General features: G+C 48.0%; 1 protein-coding gene across 2 annotated transcripts in view; it reads right to left on the bottom strand.

Moving 5' to 3' along the window:
* GAB3 (GRB2 associated binding protein 3) overlaps positions 1-18,745 on the bottom strand; it is a 65,702-nt gene that overhangs the window by 21,323 nt on the left and 25,634 nt on the right. The gene's annotated exons all lie outside the window — the stretch shown is intronic.

The following is an 18,745-nucleotide window of genomic DNA, read 5'->3' on the forward strand; positions in this document are numbered from 1 at the left end:
AGATCAAGATGAATATTTTCCCTTCTCCTCACCCCGCCAACACGATGCAATCAAGTGATCCAATACATCACCATCTCATCCATAGAAGAGAGAACACAATTTTTTTTTTGTAAAACGAAAATACCAAGAACTGCACACACCTGGAAACAAGTGCCTTTTGCCCAGCAATGCCCAGAGCTCCAGATACCCTGTGCAGCTTCCCTCCTATGGTTCTCAGTGCTATTACAAAGCTGTTTATGAGCTGCCAATTACTTCTGAAAGCTCAGAACAAACCCCTGAGTGAGTTGTAGTGCTAAAACCAGAAAACTTCATCTTACAAAAGGTCAATTATTTACACAGGCACTGTCAAGCTGAAGGAAACCTGGCAAGCAATGATGCCAGATTCTTCTAACCCTTGTGACTGAATGTATGGGTCACACACAGGCTTAAATGAAGTCCTGCAGCATCACTCTATAAAGCTACATGCCTGTTTCTAGCAAATTAATATACTTTCCTCCTTTTCCATCCAGCAGCTGCTTTTGTTCATCAACAGTGTAAGCACCTCTGTGTTGATTACAGCTGTCACCAGCACCTACTCTGGGCTAGAAGAAATCAATCCTGATCTCTGTCCTACAGGGAAAAGCCAAAATAAGACATCAGGACATTCACCCTTGCCAAACTCCATAAAAACTGCTGGATGTGTCATGCCCAAACCAGCCAGGCCAGGGAGTAGCCAAAGCTAAGGCTGCAGCTGCCTCAGCTCTGATGGAAACCTGGGGAAGGTGCAGGGACTGCCAGGGACCTCCAACAACTGCACAGACACTGGCTGCTCCACCTGCCTTCACTGGAGTTAAAAGTTCATTGAAAGGAACATCTGAACAACCACTACCACAACCTCCCTACCTGAAACTTAACCAAGAACCCTGAGAAAGGACTTTGTCACAATGATGTAAATCTGGCTGGTAGCTTGGGTTTGAGTTAAAAATCACACTCATTTTGCAAAGAGTGGATCTGTCAGGTTAAAGACAAGAAACCATTCAATTTTAAGACAAAATGCCTGAGTTCAGGCTGTTTGCAGTAAGATGTAAGAGTCCTTACTGGCCCAGTTTAAGATAATCTAGGCACTACAGATTTTGCTGATGCTGAGGTCCCATAGGCATGGTGATAGTAAAAACGAGCAACAAAAGAATATTAACAATTGTTATGTCAGGAAAAAGCATTTCTTTTTGTACCCTAAATAATTTTTTCGGGTTTTTTGCAGTGCAGCCAGCTTTTCACAGCTGTCAATATTCACCCAAAAATGTATCTTAGTAAGTCTGTTCAGCCTGGCAGTACCTCAATCTTTTTTGAAAGCAAATAATTCTTCAAATACAGAGAACAAAATATCATGGAAAAAGCTCTTGCAAGGCTTAACAAGCCTGTGTATGGGAGGAGCATACAGACTGGGGCATCATATCAGGAATAAACAGGAGAAAGAGATGAGGTGCAAAGTGTATTGCACAAAGAAAATTAAGTCTTGCCCCTACTGACCTATTAAAGTTTGAAAGTGATTTGTTCTCTGCTGGAAGTAGGTAGAGATAACAGGTAACTGACACGTCTTAGACAACCATAATTTTGTGGAAAACAGGGAAAAGGAGAAACATGAAACAGAAAGAAAAGAAAAATGTTTAATGGAGAAGGAACTTTCTAGACTAGCCAGATACCACACTGGAACATGGGCCAGCAGGTACATCATGTATGGTACCAAAAGGAGCCCACATCTGTCACCTGCAATCCAAGTCCTGCACAGGCTCAATGCACCCCCCACAGATGGCTCAGGACAGAAAGGTCACATCTCCTAACACACCTGACCCCTAAACAACCAAAGAGAAAGGTTTCAGAAGATGTGAGACAAACAAGAACTGCTCCTTTACCTCCCAGAGAAGCAGAGTACTAAGGCAGTAAGGTGAAAACCCCCACCAGCTTTACCACAAAACCACCTCCTATTTTTTTCCCCCTCCCAAAGCTGCCAGCCTTGCAGCTTAAATACACCTGGCTCCTGCTGATGGAAATGGGATAGAAATGCCCTGCATCTGAGCAAGCTGAGGAGGGAAGTGATACAGGAGCAGCTGCTGCCTGGCACCCAGCTGGGGAAAGGTGGGAGCTCAGGGCTCCCTGCTGCTGGCTGCTACAGCACCCCGAGGCAGGACAGCCAGTACCTGATTTCACTCCCAAGCACTTTGGTTTTCATGATTCCAAATAAGTGTGTAGGCTGCATTTAGCACCCAGCAGCTGGTGAGAGAACAGAGAACACTGCTGCTGTGCTTGGGGGGAGGAAGCCCAGGGTGCCTCCATGAGGCAGCAAGGCTGGCCAGGGTGTGTGTGAGGGCCATGGCTTGGCTCTGTCCCTCAGGAGACTCACCTGGGGACACACAGCCTGAGCAGCTTTGTCATGGGACTGGCCCTGGACATGGAGAGGTGAGGAGCTGCCTGCTAACCTGGGGACACACAGCCTGAGCAGCTTTGTCATGGGACTGGCCCTGCAGGGCTGGACGTGGAGAGGTGGCCCTGTCAGAGAACTCATGATGGGAAAGGAGAACAGGGCTGGGTCTTTGGGAGAAAACAGCAGCTATCACAGCTGAGCAGCCGTGAGAGCAGGGCTGAGGGGAAACAATGGCAGATGGCTGCCCCGATCTGCAGCCCTTGGGCAGGGCGGCCTCAGCACCTTCCCCAGGCCAGCAGTGGGTCCCAGGCCACCCTGGCCAGCTGAAAAACAAACAGATTATTCTTGGGGGGGTTACACAGAGACTACAGACACAGGCAGGAAAGGAGAGGTGCAGTGAGACAGAGGAACTGCCCTTTGGTGATACCACAAGCTCAGGCAAGCCAACAGCCCTTGGGTACCACCATGGAGTGTCCCAAACATTACTGTGCTCTCAGCCTCACGGAGCTGCAGGGACCTGTTGCCATCTTATCACAAAGGTTCCACACTGTTGTCTCCTTATCACAAAAGTTTCATACCTTCTTGGTGTTTCTCATGGGCAGCTCCTCAGAGCACTGCCTCTTTCTTCCCCACAGAGCAGCCAACTGGCTCTAGTTCCCCTCTCACCCAGCCACCCCACTCTTTTATAGCACTCTTCTTCTCACTGGTTACAGCTGTGGCCTGGTAAAGTCAGGCCTGCTCCTAATCTTTGACCATTGGCCCAGCTGCAACTCCTTAGGGGTGAGATTACTTTCTACACTATCTTTATTTTCTTATATTCTATCCCACTACAGGGACCAAAGCAAATATTGCCTGTGCTGCCAACCCCTGCTGAGCCTGGAGCACAGGGCAGGGAGAGGCACAGAGGGATGGCAGCCGGAGCCAGCAGCGCAGGTGAATCAACATTTGCACACTTTAAAGCACTCAAGCCCTCTTGAAATCAGGTGCCATGGCAGAGTGGCAGTGGCCTGGGACAATGGGGAGTCTGCTGGAACCACCTGGTGAGCTCACCTGCTGCCTTGTGCCAGGGATGTTCTATGACTGACACCAAAGAGCCGTCTGAGGGAGCAAAAGCAGCAGACACCGCTTCACCCAACACTGGGAAATGGGGAGTGCTGCCAGCCCACAGCCTTGGCTGGACACAGGCACCCAGCACCAGGGAGGGTGCAGAAGGGTGGGAGGAAATGAGAACACCTCTTCCCTGGGTGCTTGCTCTTAATATCAGCTTCATTGTACCATCAAACTGCATCAGCACACACCCCAGCTCTCTCGGCTCCTTTTTCTGTCCTCCACTTTCTAAGGAAAAAGTAGCATCAGCGGCTGGCATGACACAGTTACGTGCGTGGGTGGGGTTGAAGGACCATCTTTTGCACATCCTCTTACATTTCACCTATCCAGTCCCATCACTGCCTCCTCAGACTAATTTCCATTCTGAAACTTTCCCCAGTATGTGCCTTTACTCACAAAATGTTGGTTCCAAAACCCTTTTGCTTATTCTACAATGCTGAGTGACAGTGCACAGGGGTTTTGGACAGGAGCAGGTTTGCCATTGCCAATACACAGGACTTGCCCTGTTCTGTGGCACAGGCAAAGCAGGGGTTTTGGTTCTGGCACACCTTGCAGCAGGAGGCTCTTATCTCTGAGTCAAATATCCTCTCCTCATTTTCCTGGCATTTGCCTGCAATCTGCTGTACACCTCCCTCCCCCAGGGTAAGGGATGCAGCACACTGGGGTCACTGGGAGCCCAGCAGTGACAAGCCCTGGCCAGACAAGTTAGCAGCAGCAGCAGTTTTATCTCTCAGGGCCTCAGTAGCTCACACACCCTGGTGCAGAGGCTGCTTGGCCCCTCACAGTCCCTGTCCACGGGACAGGCACTTGTCCCTCTCTCCAGTCCCCAGCCCCAGGGTAGGGTGGGTTTTACACAGCTGTACATCCTTGATAGTTTCCTTTTTACCATTTTCCAGTCACAAGGCTGCCTCCTCCTTTCCCTGTTACAGGACTGTCCCTGTGTCTGCTGAGGGTGTTGGTACCAGGCTAAGAGAGACCCTGGGAGCCCCTGCAGTGGCTTGAGGCCAGTGGCGACACCCAAGGAGGCAGCAGGGCCAGGGTGGCTGGGCTGTGGTGAGGAGGGATTTATTTCAGCTGGTCAGAGCCAATAATATCTGCCAATATTTAGTCTAGAGCTGCACATGCTGCCAAATTTACAGGAGAATGTGGATCAATTTAAGGTGAAAGACTGCGCTCCCATGGCTGAGATGAAGCACATACTTCAATAGGTACTGATTCCTGGCACTCAGCTTAGGCTCTTCAGTCACACTATGGAAAGGTTCTATCTATCTAGGCTATTACATTTATTTTGGGGTCTCCTGAAGTTATTATTTTCTTGATGAAGGAGTGATAGGATGATTAGAAGTTTACACATCCTCAAAAGCCTTGTGGGCACTAGAGAGAAGGCTGTGTCAGAGAAACACAACTACCACAAGAGCCAACATCAATCTAGAACAATTTTCATCTGCCCTTCGTAAGTGAAACAGTTCAATGCCAAAAGAAAGAAAGAATTTGCAGCAGCATTGGTTGGCTGCCAGCACATTCCTTTGTGTAACACAAGCTATCAGTGTTTTCATCTTGCTCCTGAATTTTTGACTTTGGGAATTCCAGAGTCACATCTAAAAGAAAGAGGAACAGCTCTGTTTCCATTTCAGTAGGGTTTCCAAGAAAGAGATTGCTCCTTCCACAATCTGACATCTGCTTCTGCTGCATGAGTGGTGTGAGGTTTAGAGGGCTGCTCTTACATGTGAGCATTTGCTCTACCTCAGCACTGTCTGACAAAAGCCACGAGCAAACCTGTTCTGAGCTGAAAACCAGCTGGCTAGTGAACAGGGCAGAATGAAAGCTGAAAAGGTTTAGCCAAGGACCTTCATCACTTCCCTTCTGCCTGAGGACCATGTTCTCATTTGTTTGTACAACATATCCAGTATTTGAGATCTAAATAATTTATTAGAGGACATACAAGCTCAGTGAGGTAAATTGGCCTAATTTGCCAATTTGAAATCTAATTTGCCCTTTGAGTTTTGATTTTCTCTGGTTTTAAAAACAAAACACAGAACAAACAACAAATCAAACGTGAAATTCCTGACCAGCTATATTAATGCTTACAACTCCCCCATGAGGATAATCTTCATTTTACAGAATGCAGCAAAGGGGATGACAGGGTGAAGCAGAAAGAAAGGTGGCTGTGTGCTGGTTCCTTGCCTGCCTGGTGGCCTTGCAGCCAGGACAGCCTGCAAGGACGTGGCACAGGACATGTGCTGATCCCCACACCTGCTGCAGGGCCTCTGGCACTCAAAGAAGAGTTTGAGACTCACTGATAGGGATGACTGCAAAAGGCTTGAGTATTGGGAATTGCTGTCATCCTGCAACATCCCTCGGAGAGGGGAAAGCAGCAAATCCCAGCAGGGAAGGGCTTGGCATGGCTCCTCTCCCACAGCTGCGTGAGGGCTGGGAGCCTCAGTGCACAGTGCTCCTCCTGCCACTCCCAGTGGGCCCACAGCTTAAGCCACCACCCTTGGGGCAAGAGCACTAGCAGAGCTGCAGGATGATAGTCCCATGGGAGTGCCAGCACTTGAGACAAGTTTTCAAAGCTTGTCTTTTTTAAAGAACAGTTTTTAAACATATTCCTGTGGAAAAAAGAAGTTAAGCGGAACTTTATAGCATTTCCTATAAAAAGCCCAAAAGAGGAAGTTAAAATTCATATGTAGTCAGGTTTGTAAGTAGCTGATTCTAAGCCCACTGAGACCATGTATGTTAACAGAGGTTCCCTGCCTGCAGAGTGGGGCTGCAGAGCACGGTCCCTGCAAGAGGAATCTGTGCGCTGGCAAGGACTCAGGACCAGTTCCCAGCAAACATCCTCGTGTTCAAAGAGGACGTTGTTGGGAGCTCTTTGTGCCACCCTTCCCAGAGCAAAGGGCCAGTTCCATGCAGCTCCTCAGAATGTGAGACCCTTGCAGAAGGGCTCACACCCTGGCAGCCTGCAGTGCTTGGCTGTAACACTTGATTTACTCACTCTCAGAAATCAGATGAAAAAGACCGCCACTCTTAAACCACCCAGCCTGTCCCCCAGCTGGAGTTATGGTTTTGCTGTTTCAGTTGTGGCTCTTGGTCTGCAGCACCTATCAGCTCTGCATAGTTAATCTCTCGCTGATGAGGCTGCCTGCTTGTCCCTTCCAGGGTGTCCCTGTGGAGCACTCTGGGAGCAGACAAGCTCACTGCCCATCACTTACTGGTTTAATGCTTCTCTTGGATTTTGTCTCCTGTATTTTCCACTAAGCTCTCACAAATGTCTTCAGTAGTGAGAAGCTGAAACTCATGGTTTATGACTAGGAAAGAAAAATCAATAAATACTCCATTTCAGAGAGGGATACTTCTCCCTTAGACCCTTCCTCTGCCTCCACGGGCAGGTAATTCTATTTAATCTGGAGAATAAAATAAGATTTTTTTTGCAGTAGTTTTTCTCCCTTTGCTTGGGTGCCTGGAAGTTGAGGGGCATTCTCCATTGTGCTGGAAAGGCATTGGCTCTCCCTCTCCCTGCCTGTTCATGCCCACTGCACCTCTGCTTTCTCAAGGCTGGGGCTCAGCTCTGGTGGGAAAAGGCTCAGAGCTAACCAGTGTTTCCATATAAAACAACTTTCCACACAGACTGGCACAAATGCTCTGGCTCACCCTGTGCAAAGGGCTGTCACACAGTGAGTTCAGGACAGGCTACAGCCTCACAATGGATTTCCATCTGCCACGTTCTGACTGTGTAGTTTCAGAATGACTCTAAATGAACCCCATTTCAAGAAAGTCACCGTGAGCCCTCGGAGGAGATGTGATGGGTACGTAGTACAGGGGGAAATACCTTCTTCCTTTCAAGGTGATACAGCTATGTTAATTGACTAAAAACACCAGTCTGAAAATTTCCTGCACTTTAAGCGCAATGAGAGCTTTGTAATAAAGCACCTTAGAGGATATCCTGTAGAAGCAGAGATGTGTCCTTTGTTTCTGTTTCTTTACATAAAGGAATCTGTGGTTTGTGAAGAAAAGCTGACACACATTTAAAAAAAAGTAGAAAAGAATCCTGCATTCATATGTTGCCTGCTAACCTACACACATTCCCATTGCCTGCTCTACACCCTAATCCATAATATTTATGGTGCCTTACATAAACAAACATCTGCATCTGAGTGAGTCACTGCTATTTAATAAACATGAAGATTCTTTGTTACTCTAATGGGTTTTGGGCATGGAGGGTCAAAGTCATAGGGACCCGAAAACTTGAGAACTTTATGTTCTTAAAATATTTGCAGAAGATAAGAAAATTTCTGAAGGTAAAATCAATAATGAAACCACTTCATTTTGGGGAGGGAGAAAGGAGCCAGACATTTGGATGAAGAAATATCATTTTACTCATGTGCCCTGTCCTTTAGTAAGGGCAATAAAGAACTGTGCTCCTCACAGTCATTTTGATGAGAGGTTTCCCCTGAGGACACTGGCACGGTGGCACAGCATCCCTCTGCTCCTCATGCAGGTAGGAATTGCTCACAGGACGCTGTGGGCTGCAGGGGAGCAGCAGTGCTGTGCCCTCCTTGCTTTCCCCATGGCCCCTGGTGGGTGGATGTCAAGGGGCTCTCCCACAGAGAATAAATGTGGGTGCTGTGGTCGTGCTGCCCACATGGGTCCCTGGAGTTCACAGGGGAGGGTGCTGATGGAGCATCTTATCCCACAAGATCTTGCTGTGGGGAAGAGCTCACTGACTGATACCAGCTACAACAAACACGCCACAGCGGAAAACCACACAGCTCCACCTCGTTTGATATATGTCAAATGGCCTCACAGGGTCCTGTCCTGAGTCTGTAGGGCAGGCAGGACCTCACTGTCACCCCAGAGTGACAGAGCTCACTGCCCACCACTGTCCCAGGCTATGGAGATGGCTCTAGGCTGATAAAGCCTTGCCTGTGAAATACACAGCAGCAAAACACCCAAGGAGTGGTGGCAGGATGGCAATCCATTTTCAATGTATTTCTTCAACACTGACATCCTGCAACAGGCACGGAGCCAATGAGTGCCCTCCCCACTGCCAGCCCAGGGCATCACACCTCTATTCTTCCTCCTATTTTGGCAGCAGTGGTGCTGAAAGCTGGGAGCTCTCCTTGTGAACAGCTGCCCTGCAAATACATGCAGGCCTCTTTGAGCTCATGTGCAGAAGGCATAAGGATCAATCGATATGAAATTAGTGCTGCCTGCCACGCCAGGGCAGGAGCCCAGCTGTGCCCCAAGGGCTCCACCTCCCCTTGTGGCCAAGGGGGCTTTGTCAGGAGCACCAAGGGACCAGGGCCAGCCGACAAACCTGACAGCACCTGTGGGGCACCAGGAAGAGACACAGTTGGTATTAATAAAAAATGAAGTAACTCCCCAGCTGCACTTGGCTGTGGCTCATTGGGACTAACAAAATGGTAAAAACAATCTCACTCGCTTTCAGGAAACAACTGGAATTCTTGTGACTCAGCATCCCTGTAAAGCTGTGCCCAAAGTGATCTGCAGAACTGATGTAAAATCAGGCTAAGGAAAAGAAAGCCAGCTGTGTGTGATATCTGCACAGGTCTGGGGACAGCCTTGGCCCCAGGATGGCCACCTTCCATCTGGGCTGCCAGCACTTCTAGTGGACCACCAGCTCTCATCAAGAGGATGCAATGGATGAACAAAAGCCCTGGGTGGAGGGAAGTTGATTTTGGCCAGCAGACCTTGCCTGGGCAGGCAGGTGGAGCCTGTCCCACCTGTATCCCTGCATGCTGTGATGCCAGGCAGGGGGTACCAAAGCACTGGGCACCAGGGCTGGATTTGACTCACATCATGAGCAGCCTCATACCTTCTGTTTCATTTTATCTTCCTTTTTCACTTTTAGTGGGGATGTAAAATAGGTCACAGCTTAGAGCAGAGTTCCCAGCAGCAGAAGACAGCACTGCAGTGATTATTGCCATTCAAGGACCTCCTCCCACACAGAGCCCTCTGCTCCTCCAGGACAATTTTCCTTCCCAAGTACTGGCACTGTGACACACTAATTCCTTTAAGCTGCCCCTCAAATGACACCTTCTGACTGCTGCCACATTTTTGCAAGCATTTAAGCTCCCTGACAGTGAAGACTTACAGGCAGGACTCTTTACATGAGGATGTTTACAGCCTCGCCTGCTAGCCAAGAGTTTTAGTTCCATATTCCCTCACAGCATGTTTGTACGTAGCATTTAAAATGACATTGTTATCATCCTGAATGCAGTTTAAGTTTCTGGAGTGCTTTTTTTCACCTTTGAATCCTAAAGCACTTGACAACCAGTACATCATGGTTACAGCCTCCATATGTTGAGATTTGTTCACCTGTCACAGGATACACCTGCCTCTGAGGTGTGCTGTGTTCCTGACACTCGGACTGCTTCTCCACACACCCACAGGGATGCACTCCCATCTGTGTGTTCAGCCTCAGCCAATCTGCAGTGACACCTTTGCATCTGAAACCCTTCATTAGCTGCATAAGGTGGCAGAGGTTGGTGGACACAGAACTGCTGGTCTGGCCTCGCACCACCTCTCTGGTCAGTTAAAAACCAAAATTTGGATTTCTCAGGATGCAGGATTGGGTCTTTTACAGACACAAGTTGAAAACAGAGAGAAAGGAAAAAATACACTGACAGGCCTTCCTGGATTTAACCATTAACTTTGTTTGTTGTAAGTGGAAAAAATTCTGCTGAAGCTTTAAGTTGCCTGATAGGAATTCCTACTTTTACATAAAAAGTACTTGTGGAAAATGGTCTGGAAACTCTTAAGATCCCCCTGACTTGTTCACAATAAATTCTTAAATACTCACTTAAGGAATAAGATGAAATCTTGAATAGAAGTAAATTCTGATTTCTTAGAATGGCTTTAATCCAAAAGTCTTGCACAGTCTTATAGGATTTTTGGAAGACTCTGCACGGATCTTTGAGATCTTAATGAAAAATAGGTTGCTCCCAGGTTGTTTAAGAAACAACAGCTCTGAAATACAAATGCCGGATATAAGCATCTGCTGAATAACTGAATAATAACTAAGTCACAGGAGTCTTCAGTCAGTTTTGGAAACGAGTACAGGAAAATGTATATACCAAAGGGACTGAAGTTTGGACAAATTTTGAGCAAATTTGCTAAACTAATAGCTTTTATGGAAGGACTCCAAACCTGCTTTGCTAAGGAAAGGAGTAGGGGTTAATCCCCTTTCTTGTCACTCGCAGCACAGTGTGAATACAGATGTGCAAAGCAGTTAAAGAGCAGAAAAAACTGCCTGAAGACTGCGCCCTGCCTCAGGCTATCGGGAGTCCCTCTCCCTCTGTTTTACTTGGAACTGGCAGTTTTCTCAGTATTCTTTACACAAACAGAACAAATTTTGCTGTTTCACCTTGTTAACTGAACATGTGGTGTGAGGTCAGCAACAGTCGCCAGCCTATCTACAACTGTCCGTGCTCACATGATGCTGCAGCTCCAGCATAAACAGGAAATTGGGCAAAGTGACTCTTTTAGTAAGGGACCACAACACCAATTTTTTTTTATTTTTTTTTTTTTAAGTGTGCAGCAACACGCTGTCAGACCTAATGAAGAAAAGCAGAGTAGCCAGCAGGAGCAGAATAAAAGCTGCAAATGTTTAGGCTGTAGCACTTTTGCCTGATCATAACAATGAGGTTCAGGAAACGCCCCCACGTTCAGTGTCCTGCTCAGCTGATCTGGGTGCACATGGAGTAAAGAGCTGTATCCTCCACATCCCCTTCAGGACAAATCTGGGCTGCTCTTTTTTACATCCTTATTGACTTCACGGCTGCAAAGACTTTGACCTTTGCACTTCATTTCACTCCTAAAATTGCCTGGAGAAAGGAAGTGTGAGGGAGGCAGGCAGCAAAACAGGGAGGAGGCACACATGTGTGGGAGGACTTGCTGTGGAGAACAGGTCACTTCTGTTGAAAATAAGAATCAACCTTTCTGAACATATGGACAGAGATAGAAAGAAAAATAGGAATAGATCCAATCTCACAACAGCAGCTATATAGTATCCAGATGAGCTCTGGTTTTAAGCATGAGGAGCGGGCACTGATTGAATTGCAGGCTCCAAGGTACACTGACTCAGAGATCTCCTCTGGGATCTGTGTATTGGCCTGAAATCAGTCCCGTGGGAACCACCCGGCCTTTGCAGTGACATTTAAACTGCACTGATGCAAATGGCAAAGCTCCCGTTTGCTCTGAGGGGGCCAGGTCCTCCTCTTGACAGGAAGCTTTGAGAAATTCAGAGATTCCCAAAAATGGAAACATGATATGAAAAAATTATCTGAATAAAGGAAATCTGCCTCTGGACTTATGAGGAGCATTTCTAGCAACCACATCAGAGGATGAACTCTCCCTTCGTGGCTCTAGCCTGGGTTTTGCGGGTTGCACACAGGCTGCCTACAACTGATTTTTCTCCAGCCAAAGAGCAAATATCTGCTGGTGACTTCAGGCATGATAAAAGCCCTGTTAGGGGGAAGGCAGGCTGCCCCCATAGGTTTTACCCTGGCCATACCTGGTCAGGGCAGGGTTTGTGCAGCACAAACACCCAGCTCTTACTGCCACACGGGCAGAGTGGCAAGCCAGGCACCACGATGAGCTGCCAGGGCTCCTTCAGGAGCAGAGGGTGTCTGCTGCACTGGGAAAACTGCTGGAATGCAACCAGAAAACAAACGAATTATGGTGAAATAAAGTGAAGTTTGGAAGGGTCTGTATTTGTCCCAGAAATGTGGTTTGAGCAATCAGGTCTCTACAGCCTCCAACTGGAAGCAGTGCTGTGTGATTCAGATGCTCAGCCAAAGCCAGTCATCACTGGCCAGATTCCCTTGGTGAATATTTACAGAAAACAAACCAGATTATAAACTAAGAGTTATTTGTCAGACCTATTTAGTAAATATTATAATTATATTTAAGAGCACACCAAGTGTGTGGGCAAGGCACAAACCAAAACAGACGGTGGAATGTGCTGGATGAAGTCTCTACATTGCATATATGCAAGTACTGATTTTTTTAATGGGGGCATATTTAGGTGGCCCATGCTTCCTTTAAAGTGAGTAGAGTTGAACCTCAAAACACTGGAGGTGGCTGAAAGTGCTCAATAGCTGCTTTTTGCACCCATTTGTTCATTTCAAAGTACATTATTAGAAAACCAGCTACTCGATGGAATTTATAATTCTATTTTGATTGCACTTCTGCAGTTTTCACCTGTCTTCTCATCAACTAAATTGTGATGCTTAACCTTTAATTATTCTCTAAGCAATGTTACATCTCCAGACCTGGGTTTACTTCTTTAAAAGCTGTCTTAAAATAGTCTCTGCTTTATACTTGACAGGAGGCAGAGCTAGTTTTTAAATATTTTTAGACTTATTTTTTTGTTCTCCTTAGTTTGTGTAAAAGCGGTCATCACTCACATGGCTCATAATATACAGCATTCACTGGCTGTCATTTTTTATTTTAAAATACATAAATGTGAGGAAACATATAAACAATGCTCCTTTTGCCAGGTTTTCTTTTTTTTTGTTTAAGAATTCTCTCTGAGTTGTCAGTACTTTTTCTGTTGATGTTGGGCCCTGTGTGTCATCCAAGGAGAGAGGGTTTCAGGACGAAGGGTTTGAAGAAATAGCACCCTGTGAGCTTTGCTTTCCGTTATGTTTTAGGTGTGTTTCACAAAGTCAGCTGGTTAAAGTCAGCTCGAGCATGCACACACTGCTTGTGTAAACTTCCCATGCTCGGGGGATAGCTGCTCAGCTCTGGGAAGGCGCTGCTGCTGCCTGTGAAACCCTGCAGCCTGCGCCGCTTGCCTCAGGGCTCTGCCTTCTGCACAGCAGCCTGTGGAGCTGAGAAGGGGCAGCAGGGCACAAACCTGGCCTCTGGACCTGGGGCTCTGCTGCTCCCACACACCTGGTCCTGAGCTGTGCTGCTCCCAGAACCACAGAACACCCACAGGGTCAGCGAGTCCAGCTCCTGGCCCTGCACAGCACCATCCCCAAGAGCCGCCATGTGCCTGAGAGCATTGTCCCAACATTTCCTGAGCTCTGTCAGCCTTGGTGCTGTGACCACTTCCCTAGGGAGCCTGGTCCAGTGCCCAGCCACCCTCTGGGTGAAGAAGGTTTCCCTGATACCCAGCTTAAACCTACCCTGACACAGCTTCATGTTGTTCTTAGGTTCTCTTACTGGTCACCAAACAGGAGATCAGTGTCTGCATCTCTTTTTACCCTCACGAGGAAGCATACTCATCATCAGCCCTTTCTCTTCTCACCTCCTGAGACTAGTTCTTCCCATTTCGGATCACAGGTAGGTTAATTTCATCTTTCACCTTCTTCAGCCCCTTGTTACTGCTGCAGCTTTTGCCTGGATGTGGAGACATGAATGTGGCCAGGGCTGGCATATGCTATAGCTCTGTATACTGAAAAATCTCAGCATGGCAAATAGGGTCCTAAGAGTACATGTAAAGTTTATCTTCACTTCCATGACTTCTCAAACTTCCCTTGCTGAACCAAATGATGAAATCACAACATGTTCAGAAATATTAAATCATTTCCTCAACATCTGAATACAACAGGCTGCAGAAGGAAAACAATTACTTCTGGCATGCTGCACACTTTAACACTCTGGATTCTGGTATCCCAGCATATTTACAGGCTTGCACTCTGATCACAGCACCATTAAAACAACTGTGGACCATGATTTATTTCATAGGAAATGCCCCAGACTTGCTGAACCCAGCTTTGCCTGGACATTGAGGATTTCAGACCACACAGTGCACACGCAGGCAGAAACTTCAGGATGCCCCAAACCAGCTTCCTCCTGCTGGCCCGTGGGCAGCAGACTGGTGCCACTCAGGAATGTGCCTAAGCCAGCACTGGGTACTGCCCTGCTGTCCCTGTGGTGCAGAAGGCTCAAATTCTTTGTGGCACTGAAAGGATGAGGGGTAATGCAAGGACTGCCCTGCCTGGCTGGGCACCCACCTGTGCCTACCTGAGCTTCCCCACGCTGGCCATGGGCAAGGGGAAGGGCAGAGTGGGGCTGCTCCTCACGTCCTCCCTGTGCTGGGAAAGGCCAGGTCCCACATGGGGAATCCTGGGAGGGCTGCTGATGCCAGGGAGAGCAACACGCCCCAACAAAAGGGAGAGAAAGAATGAAAAATAAAAGTGCTAATTCTGCAGAACCCCATGGATTTCACACCCAGAAGGGTTCATTGCTGCAGGCTGATGAAGATGCAGCCTGCAAGAGGACAGGCCAGCTTTCCTGAGCAGGTGCCTTCTCTTTGGGGTTATGTTCAGTCAGTTGACAGGGATTTGTAATGCAGATTTTTTTTGTGAGTACAGCAGGAGTAAAACTCCCTGCCAAACTCCACAAATAGTGGAACAGTTTGGGAGTAAAGACAGATTTCAGAAATGAAAGTTCAGCTTGATGTATTGGGAACAACGTGCAATTAATGTGCTCAGCAATGTCTTAAATATGAGCAATGTGGGAGAAGGGTAATAGCTCCCTTTCTATCATTTTTCAACCTGTCAGCACACTAATCTATGAAAGACCAAAATCCAGATTCTTAGTAATGTAAACTGGTAAACGTGGTTGAAGGCAGTGATATTGTGCAGCCTATCTGGATCTATGTCTTTTTCAAACAGTAAAGCTATCAGAAGAGTATGTGCTTGTGGGATGGTGAAATAGGATCAATGTTACTGTTACAAAAGTGAGGACAATGAGCCAGCTGGGTTTTTCCACAGGCATTTTCAAAACTACAGCGTTTATTTCTGCTTTTCTGCAACTTCTTCTCTATCTCTTCTCCTCCCTTCCCTATCCTCTTTTTTTTTTTTTTTTTTTTTTTTTTTGTGGTTTATACACTCTGAGCTACACCCAGAAAATGAGGTCACCAGGGAGCAGTAAGGATGTGGATGCAGACTGTGACTGCATCATTTGCTCTCTGCATGCTGCTGGCTGCCTTCTCTCCCCAGGGCTCCCTGGAAGCAGCCAGAGAAGGGACCAGGAAGGAGGAGAAGGCATCAAGACTGGATTGCTTCTGTGTGATGCTGTGCACTGCCTCTGCTGCTGGTGCTGTTTGAACAGGCACTGGGGAAAAACACAGACAGATGGGATGTGCTTCAGGGAGAGCTTTCTTGTGCCCTCCTGGTGTCTGCAGCTAAACAATGAGGGATCCTTCACACCCAGGCTGCTGCATCCCATGAAGGGTGAGGGCTGTAAGGGTCTGTCATGCCTCACCCAGCCACCCTCTCCTATTACAAAGGTGCAGGCAAATGGGGAATATGAAGAACTGCACAAGCTCTTTGGCCATCCCCTTTCCTGCCCGTTCCCCTGCCTCACCTTCGTGTGACCTGTGCCCTCCCAGCCCCTCCCAGCCAGTCATGGCAGGACAGTGCCACCACCTTTGTGCAGGGTCACCTACACACCTTCTGCCCTGAGGGGAATGGCTGTACATTTGTTCCCCTGTGTCCTGATGTCTGGGGACACCCTGAAGCACATCCAGGGCATCTGAAGCACATGTGACTCCAGGCCCAGGAGGCTGCAGTGAGGGCTGCCCAGGATGATGCCATCCCAACCAGCTGCTCAGGCCAGGCTGCTGTGCTGGGATGAAAGGCCCATGTCCCCTTGGCCATGACCAAGGTGTGTTCTGCTTTCCTCTGATGGGAAGAGTTGGTCAATTGGCTTTAAAGCCATACCTCAGCCAGCCCAAATTCTATAGATCTTCAAAGCCAAAAGTGTACAGTCATCTGCCTAGTCTGCAGTGCTTGCACATGCTTCTGAAGGAAGCAAATGCAAGTGTGGCTGATGCTAATACTTGAACTGCTTGAATGCTGTCAACTTGAATTGCAAAACAGGAGTTGAAGTGAAATTCCAGCTGCCTTGGAGTTCCTCTGCTGAATTTTTAAATAACTTTCAGTTTTGAAGTGGGTTTTATTGCTTCTAATCCTATAGGAAAGATTAATGAAGACAGAGAAACCAGCAGCAGAAATGCCAAGACAGCATTACACACTAAGATCTGCTCCAACCAAAATGCAGACACATAAAAATTCAAAGCTCTCCACAGATATGACCATTTTCTGATCAGCTGAATGTGCAAGCAGAGTTGATCCACAGGGCTCTCTCTCCTCCTGTGTTGAGGACACTGCACTCCCCTCCCAGTCACTGCTGAGTTCTCCTCTTCCTCTCACCAATGATGCCCCAGCCACAGAATGGTTAAATACCTGAAGGTTTGTGCCCAGCAATGTGCTTCCAGCTCATTTCAAAGAGTGCAAATCCTGGACAGTCAGTGCCTTCACATTGGTCAGGAAAGCCCTGCTCAGAGCATTTATCTTAGGGAGGGTGTGGAGACAGACACATCACAACAAAGAAACCACGCGCAACATCCTCAGCTCTGCCCTGGAGCTGCAGTGCTCGGCCTGGTAGACAAAAGCAAAGCAGAATTTCCCTGTGGAAATTCAGCCTTCAGCTGAAATGTGGTGCTTGGGAGCCATGCAGATTAGTCTTTTTATAACAGGTCTCAAATCCACTTCTGTTTTAGCAGGCAATGTTTTGCTCCCTGGCTCTGCCATTTAGGCTCCTGCCTGATGTTATTTTAGGAGTGACAGCATGTGGGTATCAACAGGCCTGTTGGTGCTTGTAGGTAGTGATGGGAGAAGGGATGCAGGCTTTCTTTAGAGAGGTCACTTCAAGGGTGTTTATGTTCTAGGAGCAAAGCAAGACTACAGAATAATAAGTGTTTTCAAAGGCAGAGTTAAAGTACGAGCTAAAAAGAGACAGTAGGGGAGTCCCAAATGGGCAAGAATATTGGAAAGACAAGAATGGGAGGAGCAGGAAAGCTGAAGGAAGAAGGACAAGCTAAAAAAGAACTGTGGGGACCATACAGAGAACGGAAGGGAGGATGTCACAAAGGAGCAGCTTCATCCCCAGCAGCTCACGAACAGCACAACCTGCAGAAAGCTGACTGTAAACCCCTGATTCCAGCATGAGGAAGGCACAGCTCCTCCAGCAAGGACTTCTCAAAATTAGACCTAGTTTTTACTAGGGGTGGAGTAGCCCCATCACACTGTGAATCATCGGCCGTGGGCTGGCCATTGTATGCATTGTTATGAGGTGTCTCCTCAGCTAAAGCCAAGCAGAGAAGCCAAGCAGAGAAGCCAGCAAAGGAACAGGAGGGAAGAGGCTGTTACTGAAATCCTATGAGAACAGTGAGGAATGATGGCAGACAATGCCTCACATCCCTGCTGCCACTCAGGAGCTGCCAGTGCCGCAGCGCAGTGCCCAAAGCACGGCGTGACGGGCACGGCTGGCCTGGGCAGCTCACAGCTGGCACCCCTGGCTGCTGCTAAAGAACTGCAGAGAACCCTAGAAACCTCCTGTTTTGCTAGTGCACTGCAAGCAGAGGGCAAGAGCTAATCAGGAGTTGTGCTAATTAAGCTGTCTGCTGCTGGGAGAGGATGGGGACGTGGCTGGATGCCAACAGTAATATGGGGGCGGGACCAGAGGGCTTCGCTGACTCCCAGGGAAAGTCTGCTTTGGTCACCCGGTCCTTATGCATTTTCTTCCCTCTGCTGGGGTTGCTTGTGGAATGATACAGCCCGTGAAGCCTTTTCAGAGCCCTGGAGGGGCTCCTGGAGGCACATGGGCAGGAGCCCCTGGTCCTGGCAGGAGGGCAGAGCTTGGGTGGCAGCAGCCGCTGGGCTCGCGTCCCCTCTGCTCAGCCCCGCCGTGGGCTGGGGCTGCTGCTGCTGGCACAGCTACAGCCTCGTGTTTTTTGACCTTTTACTCTTCCAGAGATAGAAATGGGATTTGTCTGAGGCTTGGAATAACTTCCTGTGATTGTGCTGGAGAGGGCTAGTCTGGCTTGCTAGATAGCTGTGTCTGTCGGGCTGGCTCTGGAACGGAGAAAGCCTCTGCTCCTGACTGAGCTGGAGACAGATTTAAAGGAGCCCAAAGACACAGCTGTGCCTTAGAGAAAAATAAGCTGAGAGCATTATACATTGTCCCCAGTAGGACAACTGGGCTGGGGCTGTTTCTGGGTTTGGGCATTAGCCATTACTGCAGAACCACAAACAGCCCTGAAGCAAATGGTGTCTGTGTTTTGATAGTGATTCCTCAGATGGTAACTTATAAATCCTCTCTGCATCAGTGATGTGTGTGTGTCTGCGTGTGTGGGAAAGTAGGTAATGGTCTGAAAATTGATCCTTTGGGATGATGAGAGCAGGCAATGGTTGT

The sequence above is a fragment of the Molothrus ater genome, chromosome 14 (assembly GCF_012460135.2).
Source record: "Molothrus ater isolate BHLD 08-10-18 breed brown headed cowbird chromosome 14, BPBGC_Mater_1.1, whole genome shotgun sequence".
NCBI lineage: Eukaryota > Metazoa > Chordata > Aves > Passeriformes > Icteridae > Molothrus > Molothrus ater.